General features: G+C 40.7%; 1 long non-coding RNA gene across 3 annotated transcripts; it reads right to left on the bottom strand.

The window, feature by feature from the left end:
- Nucleotides 1-5,557: 5,557 nt before the first annotated feature.
- Nucleotides 5,558-8,178, bottom strand: LOC122734078. Of its 3 annotated transcripts, none has more exons than XR_006353992.1 (4): nucleotides 8,117-8,178; nucleotides 7,475-7,585; nucleotides 6,850-6,977; nucleotides 5,558-6,565 (listed from the first exon to the last, which is right to left on the bottom strand). It is a non-coding gene; the product is annotated as an uncharacterized LOC122734078 (long non-coding RNA). The 3 variants fall into 3 exon arrangements; XR_006353991.1 differs by lacking the exon at nucleotides 8,117-8,178 and adding an exon at nucleotides 7,835-7,955 and having other exon boundaries at nucleotides 7,475-7,555; XR_006353990.1 differs by lacking the exon at nucleotides 8,117-8,178 and having other exon boundaries at nucleotides 7,475-7,609.
- Between the last annotated feature and the right edge of the window lie 18,612 nt (nucleotides 8,179-26,790).

Raw genomic sequence — 26,790 nt, forward strand, 5'->3', positions numbered from 1 at the left:
CTCTGAGAACATAAGAGGGGGAGCGAGAGACACTCAAAATCTCCAAAGAGGGCACCAAGCCCAACTCACCGTGGAGAAAACTGAGGCCCTAAGGTGGGAGGGCACTTGCCAAGGGTGCTCAGCTGAACAGCCTCAGTGTCTCCAGCAATTCCTAGCTGAATCTCTCCCTCACCCTCCTCCGCCTGGATTTTATACTGACCTAATAGCATGGTTTCATTCATCAGGGGAGTAATGTGTAGTGAGGAAACACTTGCCATCAAGGCAGATGACCAGCACTTGCCCTGTGCCTTAGAGTAGGCTTCGAGGGTTGCCTGGAACACATAAAGCTTAAGAGCTTTGCCCGGGTCCCATGAACACGAGGCGTGAGGCCTGAAGGGAACTCGGGGCTCCCTGATTCAGGACGGGGCTCCCCACTGGGAGAACATTAACTCCCTTTCTCTGAGACGTTCAGACCTGCCAAACCCTCTCCTCAGGACGACCCTGGGAAGCAGGTGGTACCAAGGTGGCCTTCCTCATTTTATAGACTGACCTAAGGGTATGACAGTCGGAGTGACTTGTCAGTGGACACACAGCTGCCAAAAAGAAAAAGAAACAGAATTTCAGTGACTCAATCTCAGGAAAAAAAAAACAAACAAACCCGAATCAAACTATAGCTTAACTCAAAGATTCCCCTCCCCCCAGACCAGATTGATTTAGAAGTGAGGTCTACCAAACATTCAGAGGAGGATTAATTTGCTATCACATAGACAATTGGTACAAATAGGAAAAGAAGGGATCTCCTCAAATTCTTTCTATGATATTGTGGTAGAAACGCCTGGCGTTTTGTGTTTTTTGGTTATTTGATTCTGGCACCTGACGATCCTAAGTGCTAGAGGAGAGAGTTTTCCGTACCAAATTTGGAAACCACAAAGGGACAGACGGCAAGGTTGGAAAGACTGTGGGCACAAGGTTATACTTACTTGAGAGACCTTGAAGGGGGAAACCCCAGCAAAGCCCTAAAGACAACTTTCCAAGGTGGCAGAAAGAGAATTAAGCCAGTCTTCTAGGTGTCTCCTGCATACCACCATATATGGGACTGCATTTGTTTTTGGTTTTTTTCTCTTGCATTTGAATAATCAGTCTGTTGAAACTTTGGGGTGCTTAGCCTCGAATGACCAACCTCAATCTCTGAGAGGAGACAGCTCTTGGGAGCTCAGGCCTGGGGAAATGAGCAAAGCCAGTCTCAGAGGTCAGACTGACTGAGGAAGAAAAAAGGGATTCATGGAGGGTCTACGACACGTGGCAGGGACCGGGCTAAGTGCTTTACAAATAGCTGCTTGTGGGAAGAACTGCCTCTAAGGAGCTAGTGCCTGGGAAGAATGGTCTAGGTCACTCAAAACCTCCCAGATACCGGTCCAGGGAAGAACAGGAGGCAAACAAAGAAAAAGCCTCACAGGTAGCAAAACAAATGTTGGTGTCTGAAAGAGAGTCGGGGCAGGGGGCTGCTGCAAGGCCTCATACTTAGAGAGTCTCTGGGGGCACACCTCTAGTTGGCTGAGGGGGGATGGCCAAGGTCAGGCTGATTGGAGGCTCCTGTGTGGACAGTCCTGGGATGAAGGTTAGTTTCTGAGATCAGCCCTCCCGGACAGCTTGGGGGAAGGAAAGAATTCTTTCTTATGGGCCTACTGTGTGCCAGGCAGGGGCTAAGCCTTTCACAAATATTCTCTCGTTTGGGGAGGAGATGCCTCTCCGGAGCTGGGGCCTGGAGGGGATGACCATCCTCAGTTCCTGGGAGGAGATACCTACTGGGGGCTGAAAACTGGCGAGAATGGTCCAGCTCAAAATTCCTTGGAGCAGCTTCCTCAAAAGAGCTCAGGCCTGGAGAGAGTCCTTAATGTCAATCTGGGTGGAAAGGCTTTTGAGATACTGGCCCCTCAGAAAATAGGAGGCAAAGAAGGAAAGACTCACAGGTGGCGGGCGGCCAAAATGTTGGTGTGTCTATGAGATAGTCAGGGGAGAAGGGGGCTGGAGGGCCTCAGATTTGGAGAGTCTCTGGGGGCACACCTCTAGGTGGCTGAGGGAGGATGGCCAAGGTCACTGTCTGAGAGCAGAACCCCTGGGCAGCTTGCAGGAAGGTAATAATCATTTCTTATGGGCTTACCGTGTATGTGCAAGGTACTGGACCAAGCCCTTCTCAAACACTGTCTTCTTTTCCTAGGGGACCTTAAGCCAGGCCTGTCTGTTTTCCTCTAAAGTCCCTTTGTGGGTAGCTACAAACTGTGCCATTGAAAAAGTTCAAGACACACCATTTCTGGGTCATTTAGTCGCTTTAGGCTAGCATGTTTATGAATTAAAAGAAGTCGGTGGCCCTTTCTAATGCCAAAGACCCCTCACTGTGGTGGGCTCACTCTTTGTATGCCCTTGGAAAGGTAGGTGTTCCTGAGGGTGGCATTCGACTCTCATTGGTCAACAAGTAATGAGAGAATACATATTATAATGGGAGGTGGCCTATATTAAAATAGGGGTAGTATTGGGGGTACCTGCCTTGGCTCACTCAAGTCTTGGTCAAAGAGACTTATCAATTTCCCTATCACCTTGTCTGACAAAAGGGAGAATCACCACTTTCCCAGACCTGTCTGAGTAAAGACAATGAGCGAGAATCCTCCCATTCCTCCAAACTTTGAAGCCCTTTTGAATCCCTTTTCTGGTCTGATCAGGTCTCTTGGCCTGGTAAGCCTTTGCCTAAGATTCCCCACACTTGGTGATGTCTGGATGAGCAAGTAAAAAAGGGGTCTCAATACAATCACTAGTTATTAACACGAGAGAGGACTCATCATTTCCGTCATTCCCCATTTGATTCTATTGAGAGACAAAGTCCAATAACTGATAATGACAAGTCACCAAGAGCACAGGGCCTTATAAGAGCAAACAATGTGGGGGGAAAGGGAAAGAGATCCATTGCATTGATCCAGTCCCCCCTGTTAAGTAGACCTTGCAGATAATAGGTACACAGGGAGAAAGCAAATAATAAAATACAATTGCCCAGTTAAGGCTCAGAAGTCTCATCTCACACAGCTGCTGCCTGGTTCTTGGGATACCCTCTGATGCAGCTCTCTGATTTGGGTATGGTCTTCAGAGCAGTTCCCAGCTGACTGGCTTCTCTGGTTCAGGTCGCTTGAAGAGAGGCTCTTCTCTTGCTAAAAATCACCTACAAAATTGGTCTTAACACAATTGTAATTTACATTGTCAGTAACCAGGTCAAAGACTGAAAGGGAGCTCAACCCTTACATCTCCACTATTAGAAAACCAAACTGTGAACCTTTTAGAGCACAGAATTTACATTTTCAGACTGGCCAATTGTCATGTGGATAAATCTAAGAAACTCAGATACCAACAGAAAATTAGAGCCCAGTTTTTATCCTTGGCACCTTTCATCTCCCCCATTAGGAGAAGGAGATTCTTTCTGCCAAGGGGTTAATGGAAGATTTTCTTACAAGAAGATGAACTCTGATAGAAAAATAAATGAAAAGTTCTAGATGAACTTCACTTCTTGTGGGGTGGTGAACTTCACACTTGTGGGGTCAAGTGACTTGCCCAGGGTCACACAGCTAGTAAGTGTCAGGTGTCTGAGGGCAGATTTGAACTCAGGTCCTCCTGCCCCCAGGGCTGGTGCTCCATCCACTGTGCCACCTAGTTGCTGCTCCAGATTAACTTCAACTAAAACCCTGAATTCTCAATTTCAAAGCAGGCCATATCAAGTAAGTTATTTATAATAAAACATTTTTAACTCCCATCCATGTTTAAACGAGTAATGCCTAGTAAAAGTGGATTTCTCTTTGTCATTTACAAGCCATTCTTCTCTTGAGATCACTAAGTGTTCTGTTATTCTTTTCATTAACACGGAACTGAGAAAGTTAAGATATGATCCTAACTAAAGAGCAGAATTTTATCTTCGTTTCCCAAGTCTTTGCATCACTTTCCCAATTATCCTCCAACCATCAATTAAAGGACCTTTTCGTACACAGGAATATATAACTATTAACAGGCAGACAACAAGGTTAAATACTCCATCCCCTAGTTGTTGGCATTATAGCAAGGATTCAAATTCTAGAACAAATACATCAAATCTCCTACTTGTATCAGACTACAGTCACTCAGACTTAGTCCCAGAATAACAGAAAACTAATTATAGAAATTGTTCATCAATGCAGAATCGGGGACAGGGCTACACAGTAAGGGAACAATAAGCTTCTCTAAATTTCTATCAACTGCAGGCAAAAGTTATACAGTCAAGTGCACAGAGCCGGTCCTGAAAGTCATCAAGGTGGGATATTTTCCATTCAAGGAGAAATGTCACCCTGAAGAACTTGCACCAGTCCATGCCAGAATCACTCTCCCAACCTCTTCCAGGAGAATTCCATCTGCAGTACAGGGACATCAACCCCAGAGGTCAGACTCAGAACAGTATCAGTTACAGTCCCATAAGGTCTTCAATGGCAAGGTCCATTGATGGGAGCTTCAGGTGGATTCCATAGTCAAGGATCACATTTCCTTGGATCACCAATCTCACTTTGGTAACAGTAAGACATCCATCGTGAAAAACCCCAACTTATCTTGATACAACTAGGACTCATGGCAAGCAGATGCCTTTTCATCCTCAAGTTCGACATTACACAAATGATTTGAAAGCTCTGAGATATTGAACGACAAACAACAAAAGCCATGGGATGGGATGCGTAAATGTAATGATGCCAAACTGTATACAGAGAACAGCTGATATAAAAAGTTGTCTATAGTCAAACATGTTCAATTTTAGCCATGTACAAATGATCATAATTATCAGAGATGAGTGCTCTCAGAATCCCTGTAAACAATGGGTACATCTTTAAGGTGACACTCGGGTAGTTTGCATGCATTTCAGGCCATGCTGTACAGGCAGGTTCTAATGCCAGGTTAAATAACAATTGTAAACTAAATAGGATTTCTCATTAAGGTAACACAAGATGCCTCATAAGTTACTATTCTCCACTAACATGTGTGACTAAAGAGGTTCCTGACTCACTCTGCAGTATAAACAGACTTGAAAATTACACCCCAATTTTTTAAAACACTTTTTTTTGGTGAGGCAATTGGGGTTTAAGTGACTTGCCCAGCGTCACACAGCTAGTAAGTGTCAACTGTCGGAGGCCGAATTTGAACTCAGGTCCTCCTGACGCCAGAGCTGGTGCCCTATTTTTTTGCAAGGAGTATTTACATCCTATTTAATCAGTAGGAATTCCACAACACAGAAAACTTTTGTGTAGGGTTGATAAAAATTTCTGACTGGAGAGTTCCAAGAATCCCAAGTTTACAAGAGATTTTACAAGGTCTTTTCTTTGTACCTTTTCCCACCCATTTTAGACAATTCCAAATTTTCTTTCTTAAAATATCTATGTAAACACTTGAAAGGTTTTTTTGGTTTTTTTTGGTTTTTTTTTTTTTTTTTGCGGGGCAATGGGGGTTAAGTGACTTGCCCAGGGTCAAACAGCTAGTAAGTGTCAAGTGTCCAAGGCTGGATTTGAACTCAGGTACTCCTGAATCCAGGGCCAGTGCTTTAACCACTGCGCCATCTAGCTGCCCCTTGAAAGGTTTATAACATTATAACCATAACTCCAAATAACGTAGTTAAACAATCTCATAATGTGCATCAATTGTACCCAAATAATTTAAAATGAAATTTCCTCCTTATTTATAGACAAAACTGAGAGTTTACAAGTTCTTCAATTACAGTACTTCAGAATATTACAGCACATGGTCAGCAGGGCTGATAAAATGACCCAACAGTCTTCTCAACCCATTTCTTTACCTTTTTGGAACAGTACAATTCTTAATCTCACGATATCTAGATCATAAGAGAAGTTGCTTTTCTAACAACATAGCTGATACACTAGTTTACCGCATATCCCCATATAAGAAAAATAAGAAGCATAACAATACCATAAACGATTTCATGCCTATGAAACTTGAAAGTAAACCCAATGACCAATCAAAAGCATCACCACCTGAAGTGGCCTTAATTCAGGTGAATGCATTTCCCAATTACTTTTTTGTTTCTGTTTTTGCTGGGGCAATGAGGTTAAATGACTTGCCCAAGGTCACACAGCTAGTAAGTATCAAGTGTCTGAGACCTGATTTGAACTCCCATCCTCCTGAATGGGGGGGGGGTGCTTTATCCACCATTTCCCAATTACCTTACACAGAAAATCATTTCTCTCCTTATGCATCTGATCACTTCTAAAAAGCCATGTAAAGTTATCCCGTGTGAAGCAATCACACCTACTTAAAGAAATAATTCAAACGGTTAACATTCACATAGCATTTGCTCCAATACCAGGCACTGTGTTAGGCACCTTATAACCATGGGATCCTCACAAGCGCCCTGGGAGGTGGGTGCTGTTATCGTTATCCCCTTGAACGAGAGCAAAGGGAGGGAAGCAGACAAGTGGTTACTGGCTTGGGGTCCCACCGCTCAGATATTTCCCAATCCAATCTAGTCCGGTCCGGTCCAATTTTACAATCTCATTTCCTAGGCCCAGGACTCTTAGCACTTTAAAGGAAAAAAGGCTATTATTACCCACAAGGCCATATGTTTCTGTGCTTTTAAAGACACACGATGACAATTCGCTGCTCCCCCCCCCCCCAATCTTTCCCTTCCCTCCTTAAAGGGCTGGCTGGATTCTCTAGCCCCTGCTTCCTTTACCTCTCTTTGAGCCCGACCAGATTTGGAACTGGCCTAAGCACTCATAGCCACCACAGACAGACAGACAGACAGACAGACAGACAGACAGACAGACAGACAGACAGACAGACAGACAGAGCTTGCAGTCACACCTGTTATCCTTAGGTTGGCTTCAGGGGTGCTGGGCCAAGCGTTGCTTTTAGCGATGGCTTTGACAAGTTCTTCCTCTGAGGCTGGTTTTTCTCGAGGGGTCTTGCTGGCTGGGGGTGTGTGGCCAGGGCTGCCAAGCAGAGAAAACTTAGAGAGTTTCCAGGGGTGGGTGGGTGGGGGGGGGTCGGTTAATGAAAGAATTCTCCTTGTGAGCAGTATCAAGAAGCATTTAGGATCTTATGTAAGGGGCAGCTGGGGGGGGGGGGTCACAGTCGATAAAGCGCTGGCCCTGGAGTCAGGAAGACCTGACTTGGGACCTGAGTTCAAATTCGGCCTCAGACACTTGACACCTACTAGCTGTGTGACCCTGGGCAAGTCACTTAACCCTCATCGCCCCGCAAAAATTAATTAATTAATTGACTGATTAACTAATTTGAACTCAGCAGCCTGTAACCGAAGGAATGAGGGAAGAGCTCCCCTTTCTAACCGGCCAAAGATCAAAGGGACACCCGCACTTTCCTTCCCACGTCACCCAGCGAGTCAGAGCCAACACAGGAGCTAGAACATGCAATTTCACTTCGCGGGAGACCACAATAAACCCAAATAAAACGGGGGCGGGGGGGGTACCTCGTACGTTCGGGCCCGCGGGTGTCCAGGTCTTGGTCAAGGTCAATGTCCGGGAGGAGGCGGAGGATCCGGGGCTCCGGCCTGGCAGGGGTCACGGGCGCCTCAGTCTGTCTCTTGGCCAGCGGGGAGCACTTGGCTCAGTCTGGTGGGGGAGGGGGGGGGCTGCCCGGGGCAGGGGATGGGGGGGCGCGAGGTGGGGCTGCGGGGGACTGGGCGGGGATGGGGGCTGGGGGGCCTGGGAGGGGGGCTGCCCATGGCGGGGATTGGGGGATGGGTGGGGCGGGGCTGCTGGGATTGGGGGGCGCGAGGTGGGGCTGCGGGGGATGGGCGGGGAGGGGGGATGGGGGCGTAGGTACTCACTGGTAGCCGGGCCTAAGACAAATGGCGGGGCAGGAATGGGGAGAAGGCCCGACCCTCCCGGCCTCCCAGGATCCACAAGCACTAACACCGCCCCCCCCCCCGGACAGGGGGCTCCGCTCCCCCACCCAGGATGACGACAACGACGCCCACAATGGCGCATGACGAGGGCGACGGTTGGAGTGAGGCGAGTTCTAGCCGCGTGCCAGAGCCGGGCAGGCGGGGGGGGGGGGGTAGGCAGGCACGGGGGCAGGGGGCGGGGCTGCACGTGCGAAGCTTGCTCACCTCCCAGGACGCCTCCGCTGCTGGGACTGCTTCGGCCTCAGCACTCACGGAGAGGGCAAGTCCTCCTCCGCACCCCTTTCTCTCCTCCGCCCCCTAGCGTTCAGGAGAGTCATGGCAGCCCAGATGAAAAAGAGGCCTCCCTACACCCCCCCCCGGCATCCCCCCAAAAGGCAGCATAGGAGCCCACGCCAGGGAAGGGAAGGGGTCAGGGGAGGGGGGACCATAAGAACTGCCGCCAACCGATTAACTGCAAAGGCAACCAGGCCGTGCATTTAATGATGCCGACCAAGCTTGGCCCTGGAGAAAGTGGCTGCGACTGCCCCAACCTGTGCCGGAGAAAGGTGGCAGAGGGGGTTGTCCGGTCGGGTGGACAGCGATGATGCCAGTCCCCACGCGCGCTGTGCCCCACTTGCAGTAGGACAGGGACTTTTCTACCATTCCATGCTCGCAACAGCCCTGGGAGCTCACTGCTGCTCGGACCCCCAGTTTATAGATGAAGAAACTGAGATAGTTGGAGAAGCGATCTGCCTTTGAAAAGGATTCATAAGGGTCTGACTTGTAAAATGAGGCCTTGTGTCTTTTTTTTTTTTTTGTGAGGCACTTGGGGTTAAGTGACTTGCCCAGGGTCACGCAGCTAGTAAGTGTTAACCTTGTGTCTTTTAATATGAATACCATCAGCCTTCGAGACAGGAACAGAAACATGATTTTTAAATTCTTGATAATTACTCATGCAATTTTATGTATACAATCCTTAACCTACTTTTAGGAACTCATTACTAAAATATAAATAAAGTCTGGATATTTCAGACAAAGGAAGAGAATAAAAAATTATTTTAAAAAATTCGTTTGTGTAATCGCTTGAACCTGAAGGATGTTCAATCCTTTGTTCCATTTTTTCACTTATTCTTAATTACTGTCAGGTACAAAAGAAAAATGGAAAATTATGTGTGTGTATATATATACACACGTACACACACACACACACACACACATATATATCTCCTAAAGATATACAATCCAGGAACATCCTGTTTCCTCATGCTTTTGTTACTCTTAATAGGGATATTTGAAAATTAATCATAAATGTGCATATGTATATGTGTATATATATATCTTAGTTCTTAGAGAAAACAGTGTAACCTTGTTTTTCTCAAAGTTTGCTATTCCATTAAAATTGTAAACTTTCACACAAAATTTGAGTTAAAATTTTTGTATTTTAATTAAATCATATTTTTTAAACTATCCCTCCTGTGAGAATATACATGTACACATGTACCCACATGTACATATACACCTGCACACACAATATACCCACGTGCACATGTATGCATATGCATATGCATACAAAGTATGATATATACATGGGTGCATATACATACACATGAATATATGTGTATATATACAGACACATCTATATCTCATCACATCATCTAGAAAAGAGGTGGCACTGTGCAGCCATGTTTCTAGACATGAATTCTTAACCCTTAACAAGGGGATCGCTGGCAAACCTAAGGATTTCTTTACCTAGTTGCTTAGGTTAGGAAATGGAAATAATTAGTGATCACAAATTCAGAATAAGAAAATTCAAAACATTAAGGTCTTTCTTTTATACTTGCATCCTATTATAGAAACTTGGACATGTTTAAGCATTTCAACAATAAGATTTATCATTTAAAAAAGAAACCAACAAAAAACTTTTACAATTCACTTGTCCTGGTTTTAGTAATTTGCAATGAAAAGACAAGACAGGGAATGGTTATAACAAAGTCAAGGCTGTACTTCAAGGGCACAGCCCAACCTCATATAAGCTTAACAAGATAGAGCTTCCATAGCTCTGTTTGATCCCAGTTGAGAGTCAGAGTTCATCTTTATTTTGGAATAGTCCAAGTTCCATATTATTCACAGGGCATAGCATAGCCAGGGCTAAGAATTAACCAATTTCTTTTTTCTTGTCTTATCGCTATACCTAGCATTTCTAATACAATATTGTACAATAGTGGTGATAGTGGGCATCCTTGCTCCCCCCCAGATCTTATTGGAAAATCTTCCATTTTATCCCGGTTACAGATAATGCTTGCTCTCAGTTTTAGATAGATACTACTTATCATGTTAAGGAAAACTCCATTTATTCTTATGCTCTCTAGTATTCTTTTTTTTTAGTGAGGCAATTGGGGTTAAGTGAATTGCCCAGGGTCACACAGCTAGTAAGTGTTAAGTGTCTGAGGCCGAATTTGAACTCAGGTATTCCTGATTCCAGGGCTGGTGCTCTATCCACTGTGCCCTCTCTAGTATTTTCAATAGGAATAAGGGTTGCATTTTGTCAAAAGCTTTTTCTGCATCAACTGAGATAATCATGATTTTTGTTGGATTTTATGATTGACATGGTCAATTATGCTGACAGCTTCTCTAATTTTGAACCAGTCTTGCTTTTCTGGTAGAAATCCCACCTGGTCATAGTATATGATCTCTGTGATATATTGTTAACATCTCCTTGATAGTATTTTAATTTTTTCGGGGATATTCATTAGGGAAATTGTAGTATAGTTTCCTTTTTTTTGGTTTTCGTTATTCCTGGCTTAGGTATCAATACCATAGTTGTGTCATAAAAAGAATTTGGTAGGACTGCTTCTTTGCCTATTTTTCTCAGACACGTAACACTTGCTAGCTGTGTGAGCCTAGGCAAGTCACTTATCTCTGCTTGCCTCAAAAAAAAAATTTGTGGACAGCAGTTGGAGAAATGCCTGTTCTGACGATATTCTATCAGTTGACATTTATCAAGTAGAAACTATAGCAGTAAATTTGAAGCATTGACTTTGAGGTGCTGGTAGCTAATGGCCTTTGGGAAAATAGGATGATACCATCTGTGATTGTAAATACAGACTTGATTGTTTGTCCTAAAACTAAATTATGATATATATCTATATCTATATATATTGTGGGGCAATGGGGGTTAAGTGACTTGCCTAGGGTCACACAGCTAATGTCAAGTGTCTGAGGTCAGATTTGAACTCCTGAATCCAGGGCCGGTGCTTTATCCACTGCGCCACCTAGCTGCCCCCTAAAACTAAATTATAATGTGGTGTCTCTCTCTCTCTCTCTCTCTCTCTCTCTCTCTCTCTCTCTCTCTCTCTCTCTCTCTCTCTCTTTTTAGTGAGGCAATTGGGGTTAAGTGACTTGCCCAGGGTCACACAGCAAGTAAGTGGTAAGTGTCTGAGGCCACACTTGAACTCAGGTACTCCTGACTCCAGGGCGGGTGCTCTATCCACTGCACCATCTCGCTGCCCCTGTGGTCTCTTTTAAAGTGAAAGGTATTCTCCTCTCAGGATCATCATGATATGCTGGATATTTGGCATTAAGGTGATATGCTTAGAAAAATTATTGATAAGAATTAAAAGTGTAATGAATTCAGAACTATCCTTCATTGATTTTTAACACCACTATCATAGATGATAAATTGATAAATGGATGAAGTGATTTTTATGTAAGATGATTCAGAAACACATTCAATTGAACTGATATTTGACACGGTTGTTTTCTGTTTTTTAAATCCAAAATATTGATTATGCTATTGTTAGCCTTCAGATTTTTTTTTTGTATCGTGATTTTGGGGAAATTATTGTAAAAGAAGTGTTGTGTGGTACAAGATAGTTCCAAAGGACTCATGATGGAAAAGGCTCTCTGAATCCAGAAAAAAAAAAGAACTGTGGAATATGCATGAAGATTGAACCATACTATTTCTTTTGTTTTTGGTGCTGTTGTTTTTCGGGTTTTCCTTTTTGCTCTGATTCTTCTCTTATAACATGAATAATGCAGAAATATGTTTAATGTTATTGTACATATATAACCTATATCAGATTACTTGCTGTCTTGGGGAGGGGGGAGGGAGGGAACAAAATTTGAAAATAGAAATCTTATAAAAACAAATGTTGAAAACTATCTCTACATGTAACTGGAAAATAATAAAATACCTTTATAATTACAAAAAGAGAAGTGTTGTGAATTTGAAAAATGATACCCAGAGAGTGATGTGTACCAGTGATTTATACCAGAAAAGCAAGATTGGTTCAATATTAGGGAAACTATCAGAGTTGAGTTGCCTAGGCACACACGGCTAGCAAGTGTTAAGTGACTGGATTTGAACTGAGGTGCTCTATCCACTGCACCACCTAGCTGCTCATGGTAGTCCACAGATTTATAGGTTTATCCCACTGTGTGTACACACACACACACACACACACACACACACACACACACACACACCAATTCTCCTTTTCTCTCTATTTGCTGAAATCTTCCCTGCTTTATCTTACAGTGGTCTTAATTAAAGCCCTGAAAATTTTGAAGTTGTGCTTTCCTTGTTACATTCTGATTGAATCTTACACTTACCCATTACTTTTCTTTATTTCCATCTCATCTGTAGTTCCCAATCATATCCAAGTCTAACGCTCCACTGATTCTCTCCTTTATGAATTTTCTTATCTTTTATGTTTGGAGTTGCATAGTCTATTTTCATTCATGACTTTATCTCTAATTTACCTAAACGATTACATTCTGTTAAATCATTCACAAAAGAAAATACAGAGGTAAGGTATTGCTTGATGAGGACTACAGGATGCAGACTATAAACTGTCCCCCCGCCTTGCTTTTAGCATTTTCTAGGCAGTGAAATCGCTTTTCCTTTTCTTTTAGGTGACTTTGTCTCTAATTTACCCAAACAATTAAGTTTTCTTAAATCATTCACAAAGGAAAACACAGAGGTAAGGTACTGCTTGATAAGGACTTACAGGATGCAATCTACAAACTCTTTTTCCCCCTTTGCTTGTTTTTTTTTTTTTAAGTGAGGCAGTTGGGGTTAAGTGACTTGCCCAGGGTCACACAGCTAGTAAGTGTTAAGTGTCTGAGGCCGGATTTGAACTCAGGTACTCCTGACTCCAGGGCCACTGCGACACCTACCTGCCCCCCCCCCCCCCGCCTTTGCTTTTAGCATTTTCTAGGCAATGAAATCACTTTCTTTTTTTCTTCTTTTTTGAAATCACTTTCTACGGAAACGATTAATCCATCATCTACCAAGGGAAAGAATAATTTTTAAAAGGTGTTATTTGCATGTAATAATACTTCTAGGAAGTTGCTAACATCTCCCTCAAAACCAAACCCATGAAATATAAATCCACGAAGATGTTTCAGCATTTACAAATACATTCAACCCAGAATTTAGAAAATTACAGCAAAGATATTACATTTCAGTTACAATTTTAGTCTCTAGTTTACAATGCCATAAATTCACGCATCTTTCTTCTTTATCCTCATCTTTGCACCTTAACGAATCCAAGAGATTATCTTGCAGTTTTTCCTGTTTACAGCTGTTATAGGTATACAATTTTATTAGTTAAGTCATGGAAGGTGTTTATTTTTAAAAATGATCTTTCCTAGGATGTAGGCAGTTTAGAAGACGCTAATCCCAAATGAGTGGCATCAGCATAATTTTACCCACTATTATTCTAACCTCCCTAAACTTGCTCCAGGGGCAGCTAGGGGCCCCGTGGAGAGAACGATGCACCCCATTGTTTAATCTCCATCACTTAAACACCCGGGGCCATCTCCAGTGGTCCTGATCTATATCTCATCACTGGACCAGATGACTGGAGGAGAGAGCCAGGCTGGTGACTTTGCACAGCCGTCCCTCACTTAAATCCAGTTCAGTGCAAGTCATGACATCACCTCCTAATGTCGAGAATAAAGGACAAACAACAACACACTGGCCCAAATTTTGATTGCTTTCCCACTGCTTTTCTTTGCAGGAGGTAGGGGAGTGTATTGTGCAGGGAGTTGGGGTCAGGCCCCTAACACCTTGTTTGCATAAGGAGGTAGGGTTTTCTGATGATCAAAACCCATAGACACATCTGTAGGCATGTGTCAAAGCCAATTGCTGTTTTTCACATTTAGGGCAGAATTTTTATTCTCAGGGTCTGCCCAAATGTTTCAATAAACCATCTCCAAAAGGTATCTAAGAACACGCAAGTATTAAAAACAAAGGGTTGTTCTCAGGGCCAAGGATATATATATATATATATATATATATATATATATATATATATATATATATATATGTGTGTGTGTGTGTGTGTGTGTGTGTGTGTGTGTGTGTGTGTATGTATATGTATGTATGCATCCCCTGAAATTAATCTTCAAAGGAATCTTTTTCCAAATTAGCCAGGAGACAGCCCATAGGGGTATCTTTAGAAGGAATGGACTGACTAGATCCCATAGTTTGGAGTAAAAAGATTTTTTTATCCAGGAATATTTGAACCAGAACCTGAGGACGCCCAAAGAAGAGTGATTTTGGAACCACTTTTTCCCCTTTCAAATCAGGACCCAATGCACTGGAACCAATTTGCTGCACCCTTCAAGGTCAGTTTTCCTGTTAGTCCAAGCGTTGTTACTGATGACAGCAATGTTACTGTAAACTAGATAATTAAGACAGTAAACAGAAAGAATGGACTTCACAATTATTGCTGGCCTGTCCTCAATATAACACTTCGATATGGGCCAGGGATGCATTCTTTTTTATTTATTTTTATTTTTTTTATTTAATTTTTTATGAGATATTTTATTTTTTCCATTACATGTAAAGATAGTTCTCAACTTTTGTTTATACATGCTTTACAATTTCAGATTTTTCTCCCTCCCTCCCCTCCCTCCCCCCTCCCCTAGACAGCAGGTAATCTGATATAGGTTATATCTATATATCTCTATACATATACATATAGATATATATATACACACACATATATATACACATAATAACATTAATCCTATTTCTGCATTAATCCTGTTACAAGAGAAAGAATCAGAGCAGTGATGCAAAACCTCAAAATAGAAAAAAAAAACAACAGCACCCAAAACAAAAGAAATAATATGGTTCAATCAGCATCTATACTCCACAGTTCTTTCTTTCTTTTTTTTTTCTTGGATTTGGAGATCCTCTTCTATCATGAGTTCCCTGGAGCTCTTCTGTACCATTGCATTGGTGAGAAGAATATAGTCCATCACAGTAGGTCAACACTCAATGTTGATGATACTGTGTACAATGTTCTTCTGGTTCTGCTCATCTCACTCATCATCAGCTCACGTAAGACCCTCCAGGTTTCTCTGAACTCTTCCTGCTCATCATTTCTTACAGCACAATAGTATTCCATTGTATTCATATACCACAACTTGTCCAGCCATTCCCCAATTGATGGGCACCCCCTCAACTTCCAATTCCTTGCTACCACGTAAAGAGCAGCTATAAATATTTTTGTACATGTGGGTCCCATTCCCCCTTCCATGATTTCTTTGGGCAAAAGACCTAAAAGTAGGAACTCAGTATTTGACAAAAACTGCTGGGAAAACTGGAAGATAGTATGGCAGAAATTAGGCATAGACCAACATCTTACACCTTATACTAAAATAAGGTCAAAATGGATACATGATTTAGACATAAGAGGTGATACCATAGGTAAATTAGGAGAGAAAGGAATAGTGTACCTATCAGATCTTTGGAAAGGAGAACAGTTTTTGACCAAACAAGAGATAGAGTATATTATAAAATGCAAAATGGATGATTTTGATTTTATTAAATTAAAAAATTTTTGTACAAACAGAAGCAATGCATCCAAAATTGGAAGGGAGGCAGAAAACTGGGAAACAATTTTTGAGGCCAGTGCTTCTGATAAAGGCCTCATCTCTAAAATATATAGGGAATTAAATCAAATTTATAAGAATCCAAGTCATTCCCCAATTGAGAAATGGTCAAAGGACATGAACAGGCAGTTTTCTGATGAAGAAACCAAAGCTATCTATTCCCATATGAAAAAATGCTCTAAATCTCTAATGATTAGAGAGATGCAAATTAAAACAACTCTGAGGTACCACCTGACACCTATCAGATTGGCTAAAATGACAAAAAAGGAAGATAATAAATGTTGGAGAGGCTGTGGGAAAATTGGAACACTAATGCATTGTTGGTGGAGCTGTGAGCTGATCCAACCATTCTGGAGAGCAATTTGGAATTATGCCCAAAGGGCGATAAAGCTGTGCATACCCTTTGACCCAGCAATCCCACTTTTAGGTCTTTTGCCCAAAGAAATCATGGAAGGGGGAAAGGGACCCACATGTACAAAAATATTTATAGCTGCTCTTTACGTGGTAGCAAGGAATTGGAAGTTGAGGGGGTGCCCATCAATTGGGGAATGGCTGGACAAGTTGTGGTATATGAATACAATGGAATACTATTGTGCTGTAAGAAATGATGAGCAGGAAGAGTTCAGAGAAACCTGGAGGGTCTTACGTGAGCTGATGATGAGTGAGATGAGCAGAACCAGAAGAACATTGTACACAGTATCATCAACATTGAGTGTTGATCTACTGTGAAGGGATGCATTCTTACCAGCATCACTTACCCGGTAACCAAACCAGAGAGCTGGACCCTAACAGGCTTCAGTCAGCATCACAACTGAAAACCACTGAAGGGCACTATCCATCCAGCATGCAGAGCCACTTAACCAGCGGTCAGATTCGTGTTGCTGGACCCTACCTGGGTCAAAGCAGAGAAAATGGCCACAACACACAGGCAAATCTCTTGCTTATTTGCCTGCAAAGAATCAGGTTAAAAAAGGCACAAGGGGGGCAGCTAGGTGGCGCAGTGGATAGAGCACAGGCCCTGGATTCAGGAGGACCTGAGTTCAAATCCAGTCTCAGACACTTGACACTTACCAGCTGTGTGACCCTGGACAAGTCACTTAACCCCAATTGCCTCACAAGAAAACAAACAAACAAACAAACAAAAAAGGCACAAGGTATTGAGGAATACAAGGCCCAAGGCTTGGGCATGGGGGTGGGGAAATGCTTCGTCTCACCTGTTAAAACCCAGAATTTCTCAGTCCATCCCCTGGTTTAGACTCAGAATCGCAGAGCTCTGTTCATCACAGTGTCTGAGCTGCTACCAGACTAAGCACCCGAAAAGTTTCAACTACTAATTATTCAAATTCAAGAGACAAAAAAAACCCAAAATGCAGAATAGAGAGAAAATAAAAAACAATACACACAAGTACATAGAACTCACTGTAATTTTTCCCCCTTTTTTTGACAGCAGTCTTTATGGCCTGGTTGAGTTTAGTTCCTCCCCCTCCCCCAAATTCTCCAAGATAAATATACCATTGTGAGCACTGGAGAACTTCTTTTTTTCTTTTTGAGGCAATTAGGGTTAAGTGACTTGCCCAGGGTCACACAGCTAGTAAGTATCAAGTGTCTGAGCCGGATTTGAACTTAGGTCCTCCTGAATCCAGGGCTGGTGCTTTATCCACTGCACCACCTAGCTGCCTCTGGAGAACTTCTGAAATGGAAATCTCAGGCTTTCCAACCTCACAGCCATGATGGTCAAATTTGTGATGGGAGAAATCCCTCTCTCTTTGCAGATAGATGGAGAGAGAAAGAGAGAGAGAGGGAGATAGAGATAGGTAGATAGAGAGAGATAGATAAATAGAGATAGATAGATAGAGGGAGAGATAGAGATACATCAGAGATAGATGATAGTTGATAGGTGATAGGTAGATGATGATAGATAAGGAGAGAGATAGGTAGAGATAGATAGGTAGGTAGAGATTGCAGGTGATAATCACTGCTATATATATATATATTTGCCATAATATATTATATATTATGTATACAATATTCAATAATATATGATATAAAATATATTTGCCACAATGCAGAAATTGTGGAGGTAAAACCCAGCTTTTATTATTATATCAAGCATAGGTTCAGGCCTCAGAGAAAGCAATAAACGTAAACAACCATTAGGATTCTGGCAAGTCCTTTTATTGGCAAAATCGCATCATCAGAGTGACAGAGAAATAACTCTATTCCATATTGCAATCTAGTTCGTTCTTCTTGGGCCTTAAAAGTTAAAGAGAAGGCAGATTCACAATAGCATACTTCCTTCAGTGTCAGAAAAGTTGAACAGATTTAGTTAAACAGAGTCATAATGTGTAAGAATACATCCCCTAAGGAAGCGAACTTCATCAACCAAACTCTATAGGTAAACTAAGACAGGTTACAGATTAACCTACATTTCGAGGATTCCCAAATAGGCTGATTGAGAAGGAGGGTTTCCATGTGGACAAGGAGTCATGGAGAGTGTAGCTTCTTTCTCAAGCTCCTTAGCTAAGGAACATTTAAGGCCTGAGGTACATTTTCACATCCCATGGGACAGGTTTCAGGCAGCTCAACAAACTTCCCCTTTAACATTATTATTCCCTGATTCAGGTTTTGGTCAGGTGAGGTCAATATTAGCAGAAGATAGACTTTCAATTAACCAAAAGTTGCAGAAATCATAAAAAGAAATTAAAAATTCCCATTACAAGGATGATAGATTCAGTGTTTTAGTAGAAGGTGATTTCACTGGGGCAGCTAGGTCCGCGCTGACCCTGGATGCAGGAGGACCTGAGTTCAAATCCGACCTCAGAAACTTGACACTTACTAGCTGTGTGACCCTGGGCAAGTCACTTAACCCTCATTGCCCTGCAAAAAAAATTCCGAAAAGGTGATTTCACTGCCTAGAGAAAGCTAAGAAAATCTTAAAGCAGAGAAAACAAATGGTTTGCTGTCTGTGGCCTTTAGGTCTTGTCTGGTGAAAATTTAATCGTGGAAGCATAATTTGCCTTACCACCCTATTTTCTTCTGTGAATGATTCAATAGAATTTATTTGTGTGTAGGTAAGTTATAGTTAAAGTCACCCAAAAGAAATTGAAATAGACTATGCAATTTGAAATGTAAAAGTTTTGCAGTTAATTGGTACGGCCTATGGAAATTTGTATAGGAGAGATTCAGTGGAGTGTTAGGGATATGATTGGGAAATAAAGATGAGATAGACTAAAAAAGTAGTGAAGGTCAATGAAGGGTCAAATTAGGGTATTATAGGTACAGTTTGAAAGACAGTTTGAAAGTAAAGGGCTTTGAGTTATGGGAAGAGAGTTTTGGGGAGATTTTTAAAAAAATTTCATCGACATCAGGAGAATATGAGAAACTGTAAATTTGTGGACAGAGAAATTCCTGTTAGCAATTTAAGATAGACAGCATTTACCAAATAGAAATTATAGCAATAAATTTGCAGCATGGAATTATTAGAATATTAAAATTCTGTAGGACCATTAGAAAGGTGTGTTCCAATCTTTATGTGGGAGATAAATCGTCCCAATATCATTATTTGGTTTTTTTGTTTTTTGTTTTTTGTTTTTTTGCAGGGCAATGGGGGTTAAGTGACTTGCCCAGGGTCACACAGCTAGTAAGTGTCAAGTGTCTGAGGCCGGATTTGAACTCAGGTACTCCTGAATCCAGGGTCAGTGCTTTATCCACTGTGCCACCTAGCCGCCCCCCCAATATCATTATGATTACAAGTTCCATATTTCAGGAGAGCCTCATAGGCCTCAAAGAGTTAAATTTGAGGTGCTCTTTCCTAATGGCCCTTGGGAAAATGGAGATTTTGAATGTTACCATTTGTACTTGTAAATTCATATTTGATTTGAGCTAGTGTGTCCTAAAACTAAATTATTATGGGGTCTCATTTCGAAGTTAGATATATTCTCCTCTTAGGATAATTGTGGCATTTGACCCTCTGTAGGCAGATCACAACTTAGTGCAGAATACACTTGATATTTGACATTAGGCTAATATGCTTAGAGACTGCATGAATGGGATTAGTATAGAATGCCAAATTGATGGATGAAGTAATTTTCTACGTGAGATGATTCAGAAATGTGTCAACCGAATTGATGTTATTTGAGTGCTAATAGCTTTTGGTTTATGGTTTTTAAATCCATAGTATTATTAATGTTATTGTTAGCCTTTTATTTTTTCCTGTATCGTGATTTTTTTTTGGTAAATCATTGTATAAGAAATGCTGTAGGGGCAGCTAGATGGCGCAGTGAATAGAGCACTGGCCCTGGATTCAGGAGGACCTGAGTTCAAATCCAGCCTCAGACACTTAACACTTACTAGCTGTGTGACCCTGGGCAAGTCACTTAGCCCCAATTGCCTTACTAAAAAAAATTTAAAAATTAAAAAAAAAAAAAAGAAATGCTGTGAATTTGAAAAATGATGCCCAGAGAGTGATATCATTACATCTTTAGAAAATTACATTCTCTTTGAACCTGGATGTTGTTAGGAAAGGTGGTCACAATGTTCTCAAGCTGTTTAAACATTTACTTGGGAATATTTTGCTTTGAAATGAACTATAATAATAACTTGGAGGCACCTGGCTGGCTCAGTGGCTAGAGTGCTGGGCCTGGAGTCAGGAAGACCTGAATTCAAATCCAGCCTCAAATACTTACTACCTGTGTGACCCTGGGCACCCCTCTGTCTGCCTTAATCCACTGCAGAAGGAAATGGCAAAGCATTTCATTATCTTTGCTAAGAAAACCACAGGGACAGTATTGGCATGCTATGTTACATGAAGAGTCAGACATGACTGAACAACAAATAACAATAATAACAACAATAACAACAACAACTTAATCTTTGGGAAAAGTACAACAGATCTTGTAAATTGTCCTTATCTGTGAAATCCTTTGGGGATTTACCAGGTTCCTTGGGACTCTCAATGTGCTGTGAAATTCTAAAGTAATGAAGTAGTTTGATGAGAAACTAGAAGCTTTCACTGATGAAATAAGTGGGTTAACAAGTTTGTTTTAGAAGAGGGAATTTTTATCTGATAGATTGTTTGGCCACTGATTATTACAATTTCTTGAAGTTACACCCTCAAGGCAACTTAATCTCAGGAGACCTCAGATTTAAATATTTTATATTTGCCTTAAGGGTTAATAAGTAATCTCTTCAAAATAACAACAAAAAATAATAAGTAACCTCTTCAGACATGGGTGCCTATTAGCCTGGAAGCTTATAGTAGTCGGATTGTTTCTGGGTTTTGAGTGACCTCTTGTGTATTCACTGCATGTATGTAATGACAGAATGTGATTGTTTTCTTAATTTCTAATGATTGATCTCTTCTTCAGGATGCATTTAAACTAGGAAGGATGAAGAAGACAAGGCCTTGTATGTGCTTAATGTCTACTGTTATTGTAACAATATGAGATAAATTGACAATGACTATACCTAGCCTTAAACTGTGATGAGTGAAACTTGCTATTTGAAGTAAAAACATCTTGGGATTATAATTCGTTATACTGGTCTGACTTTTGATTTCAGGTATGATTGTCTGGTTTATGGTTAAGTTAATAACCCATCATTCAAAGGAAAAGCCATAGTGCTCAGTTAGATCAGCCAGCCACCACAGGTGGATGTCTGTGCCTGGGAAGGATGAGAGAATGACCCTGCATAGGCAAAGGGAAGAGCTTCATCACTAACATTCCTTCACCTTTTTGAAGTGGAAATTTTCTTCCCCGGCTAATTCTGAGTCTGGCTATGATAGACCCTGTGTAAAATGTGAAACGTTGCTGTGTCATTGGCTGTTCCAAATTAAAGGTTAACTCAACTCTTTCCAGGAATCAAATAACACTAAAGAAGAAACTTTATCCTTTGAGGCTTGTGTCAGGTTGGTAAGTACCCTTGAAGGACAGTGCCCATTTTGTTAGAATCCTGTCCCTCCTTCCTTTCATAGCAAATTTCTATAACCAGGGCAGATGAACTGTAAACTTAAAAAAAATATATGGTGAATCTTGTTACAATACTAAATATGTCTGAGTTTCTCTAATAGCATGCAAGTCTGCAAGACCTTAATGTTTTAATTTTTTTGGGGGGGGGTGAGGCAATTGGGGTTAAGTGACTTGCCTAGGGTCACACAGCTAGTACATATCAATTGTCTGAGGCCGGATTTGAACTCAGGTCCTCCTGACTCCAGGGCCGGTGCTCTATCCACTGAGCCACCCAGCTGCCCAGACCTTAATGTTTTCAATTGTACTATTCTAAACTTATGCAAACAACAAGAGACAGGATTAGACTGTTCTCTATCTCCATATGTATTATGGGCTGCCAATTATGGACAACAACAACAAGCACCCAAGGAAACACGATGCTCCTAGATGATTTTCTTTTCTTTTTTTTTTTAATTCAGAAGGTGATTCAGAACAAAATTGAAAAGCAGAGCAAAGTATCGAACAGTCTTCAGATTCAATTGAATATGTAAAGATGAATTTATTCTTGTAAAATTGTTTTTCTTCTTTTCCCCCCCGGGATATAATAGGTTGGGATTATGTTTTAATCATAAATTCTCAAAGTTAGATTAAGGACTTTAGATATAAAGTTACATTACTGATTCTAAAGAAATTCTAAAATACTATTTGTTTTCTGTTTTGAAATCTCTGATTGTTGTTGTTTGTCCTTCATTCAGTTCTTTCTCTGGAGATGGACAGCATGTCTCATCATAAGTCCTTCAGAACTGTCTTGGGTCATTGTGTTGCTGAGAACAGCTAAGTTATTCATAGAAGATCATCACACAACCTTGTGCTTATAACTTTCAAGGAACAAATTGTCTAACCTTTCCTCCATTCGTATTTGCACATTGAGGGCAGCAAGGTGGCACAGTGGATAGAGCACTGGCCCTGGAATCAGGAGGACCTGAGTTCAAATGCAGCCGCAGATCTCCTACTAGCTGTGTGACCCTGGGTAAGTCACTTAATTGCTGTCTGCCTCAGTTTCCTCATCTGTAAAATGGGGATAATAATAATAGGGTTGTTCTGAGGATCAAATGAGATAATATTTGTCAAGTGTGGCACAGTGGATAGAGCACTGGTCCTAAAGTTGGGAGGACCTGAGTTCAAATCTCACCTCAGACACTTATTAGCTGTGTGACCCTGGGCAAGTCACTTAACCCCAATTGCCTTAAACATCCAGGGCCATCTCTAGTCGTCCTGATGTATATCTTGCCATTGGACTCAGATGGCTCTGGAGGAAAGAGTGAGGCTGGTGACTTTGCACAGCCCTCCCTCACTTCAATTCACTGTGAGTCATGACATCACCCCGATGTCATGGTCCCCTTTGAGAATGAGTGACCAAAAACCCTGCCACAGAGTAGGTACAATATAAATGCTTCTTCCCCTCTTTCACTCCCCACCCCATCCCCCATCTTGAGGAAGGTCCTTTCCTACAGTCACACAACTAGAAAGTAGCAGAGCCTTTTAAGGAATTCAGACACCATGATTCGAATCACATTTTCTACCTTATTCTGTAAGGAGCTGCAAATGGAGGATCCCAGAATGACCACCTGCTGATGTCAGAGAGGCCCCAAGGCCACAGAATGTGAAGGATACAAGGCGCTTTGGAGATCATGGAACATAACCCTCTCACTTTACAAAAGATGCCACTGAGGCCTGAGATGGAAAGATACTGACCTAAGACACACAGTTACGAAGGTTCGAACTCAGGCAAATTTGTCTCCAAATAGGACAGTCCTTCCACCATGTCTATCTTCAAGAGTCTATCAGTGTTTAACCAACGGGTCCGAGATTAAGAGTGGAAAGGGGTCCTAAGAGCTGATCTAACAATCTTCCCCTTCTTCAATTGTTTTACTTTACAGAATTAAAATATTTATCTTTTGACCTCCCTGAAAGAAGGAAGTGTCTTCATAGATTGAAACATGAAATAATAAGACTTATCTTTAGTGGGTAATCCATATTATAATTTGAACTTTGTAAGGCTTCAGAGAACCGTATTTGTGACATGTAGACTTTATTTTATTTATTTGGGGGGGGCAGGGCAATGAGGGTTAAGTGACTTGCCCAAGGTCACACAGTTAGTAAGTGTGAAGTGTCTGAGGCTGCATTTGAACTCAGGTCCTTCTGAATTCAGGGCCGGTGTTTTATCCACTGCGCCACCTAGCTGCCCCCGGCATGTAGACTTTAGAAAAGTACTTTAACCCAAAGTAGAGATGTTTTTAAACAATTGTCCTCAGAATGACAAGAATGAGACATGGCAAAACCTATGTGATATAGTGAAAATAGTAGTCAGGAAAATTTAGATCTCTAAATGTTTATATCAATAAAATAGAAAGAACAGACCAATGAATTGGGTATGTCATTTAAAAAAAATAGAAAAAAACCAAATTAAAAACCCCCAATTAAACACCAAATTGGAAATTTTTAAAATTAGAGATTAATAAAGTTGAGTATTAGAAAACCATCAAATTCATAAATAAAAAGAGGAGTTGTTTTTTATGAAAAAGTCAACAAAATAGATAAACCATTGGTTAATATGATTTTTTTATTTTTATTTTTTTAATGTATAAGGTATTTTATTTTTTTCATTACATGTAAAGATAGTTCTCAACTTTTGTTTATACATGCTTTACAATTTCAGATTTTTCTCCCTCCCTCCCCTCCCTCCCCCCTCCCCTAGACAGCAGGTAATCTGATATAGGTTATATCTATATATCTCTATACATATACATATAGATATATACACACACATATATATACACATAATAACATTAATCCTATTTCTGCATTAATCCTGTTACAAGAGAAAGAATCAGAGCAGTGATGCAAAACCTCAAAATAGAAAAAAAAAACAACAGCACACAAAACAAAAGAAATAATATGGTTCAATCAGCATCTATACTCCACAGTTCTTTCTTTCTTTTTTTTTTTCTTGGATTTGGAGATCCTTTTCCATCATGAGTTCCCTGGAACTCTTCTGTACCATTGCATTGGTGAGAAGAATATAGTCCATCACAGTAGGTCAACACTCAATGTTGATGATACTGTGTACAATGTTCTTCTGGTTCTGCTCATCTCACTCATCATCAGCTCACGTAAGACCCTCCAGGTTTCTCTGAACTCTTCCTGCTCATCATTTCTTACAGCACAATAGTATTCCATTGTATTCATATACCACAACTTGTCCAGCCATTCCCCAATTGATGGGCACCCCCTCAACTTCCAATTCCTTGCTACCACGTAAAGAGCAGCTATAAATATTTTTGTACATGTGGGTCCCATTCCCCCTTCCATGATTTCTTTGGGCAAAAGACCTAAAAGTAGGAACTCAGTATTTGACAAAAACTGCTGGGAAAACTGGAAGATAGTATGGCAGAAATTGGGCATAGACCAACATCTTACACCTTATACTAAAATAAGGTCAAAATGGATACATGATTTAGACATAAGAGGTGATACCATAGGTAAATTAGGAGAGAAAGGAATAGTGTACCTATCAGATCTTTGGAAAGGAGAACAGTTTTTGACCAAACAAGAGATAGAGTATATTATAAAATGCAAAATGGATGATTTTGATTATATTAAATTAAAAAATTTTTGTACAAACAGAAGCAATGCATCCAAAATTGGAAGGGAGGCAGAAAACTGGGAAACAATTTTTGAGGCCAGTGCTTCTGATAAAGGCCTCATCTCTAAAATATATAGGGAATTAAATCAAATTTATAAGAATCCAAGTCATTCCCCAATTGAGAAATGGTCAAAGGATATGAACAGGCAGTTTTCTGATGAAGAAACCAAAGCTATCTATTCCCATATGAAAAAATGCTCTAAATCTCTAATGATTAGAGAGATGCAAATTAAAACAACTCTGAGGTACCACCTGACACCTCTCAGATTGGCTAAAATGACAAAAAAGGAAGATAATAAATGTTGGAGAGGCTGTGGGAAAATTGGAACACTAATGCATTGTTGGTGGAGCTGTGAGCTGATCCAACCATTCTGGAGAGCAATTTGGAATTATGCCCAAAGGGCAATAAAGCGGTTAATATGATTTTAAAAAAGAGAGAAGAAAAGCCAATCACTCATATTAAAAATCAAAAGGGTGAATATACCACTAATGAAAATGAAATCAAAATTATTTTAATAAAAATGAAGGAAGCTATCTACATCCAGAGAAAGAACTGATACATAGAAGTATGTATATAAATATATACAAAGTAACTATGAGTCATTATATAAGTATAAAATTTGAAAATATATTGCACAAAAAATTAAAAATACATGTTTCATATGTAAATTTATTTCTATATAAAGTATATTTTGTATATTTCTATAGAAATTTTTATGTAACTTACACATATCTATATAGCTTGAATATATGAGGCAATTGCGGTTAAGTGACTTGCCCAGGGTCACACAGCTAGTAAGTATAAGTGTCTGAGGCCGGATTTGAACTCAGGTACTCCTGATTCTATCCACTGCGCCACCTAGCTGCCCCATATATATATTTTGTAAATATGTATTTATGTATAATTTATAAATAAATAAATAGAAATATGGTTTTACATATATATACATATTTGTGTCTAATGATAGCTTTTTCCAGGGTAGGGTGGGGAGGATGGGAGAAAAAAAAATTAAAAGTGCACATCAGAGAACACAAGAAAATTTAGAAGAAAGTATAGAAAAGTGGGATAGCTTTGAAAATGATGCGCAGTATTCATGACATAGTTTTTTTTTGTTTTGTTTTGTTTTTTTGTTTTTTGCAGGCAATGGGGCTTAAGTAACTTGCCCAGAGTCACACAGCAAGTAAGTGTCAAGTGTCTGAGGCCGGATTTGAACTCAGGTACTCCTGAATTCAGGGCCGGTGCTTTAACCACTGCGCCATCTAGCTGCCCCCATGACATAGTTTTTTATGACATCGCATTTTTTAAAAAGTAAATTGTGAAAAAGAAATTCATGTTTTTA

The sequence above is a fragment of the Dromiciops gliroides genome, chromosome X (assembly GCF_019393635.1).
Source record: "Dromiciops gliroides isolate mDroGli1 chromosome X, mDroGli1.pri, whole genome shotgun sequence".
NCBI classification, from domain to species: domain Eukaryota; kingdom Metazoa; phylum Chordata; class Mammalia; order Microbiotheria; family Microbiotheriidae; genus Dromiciops; species Dromiciops gliroides.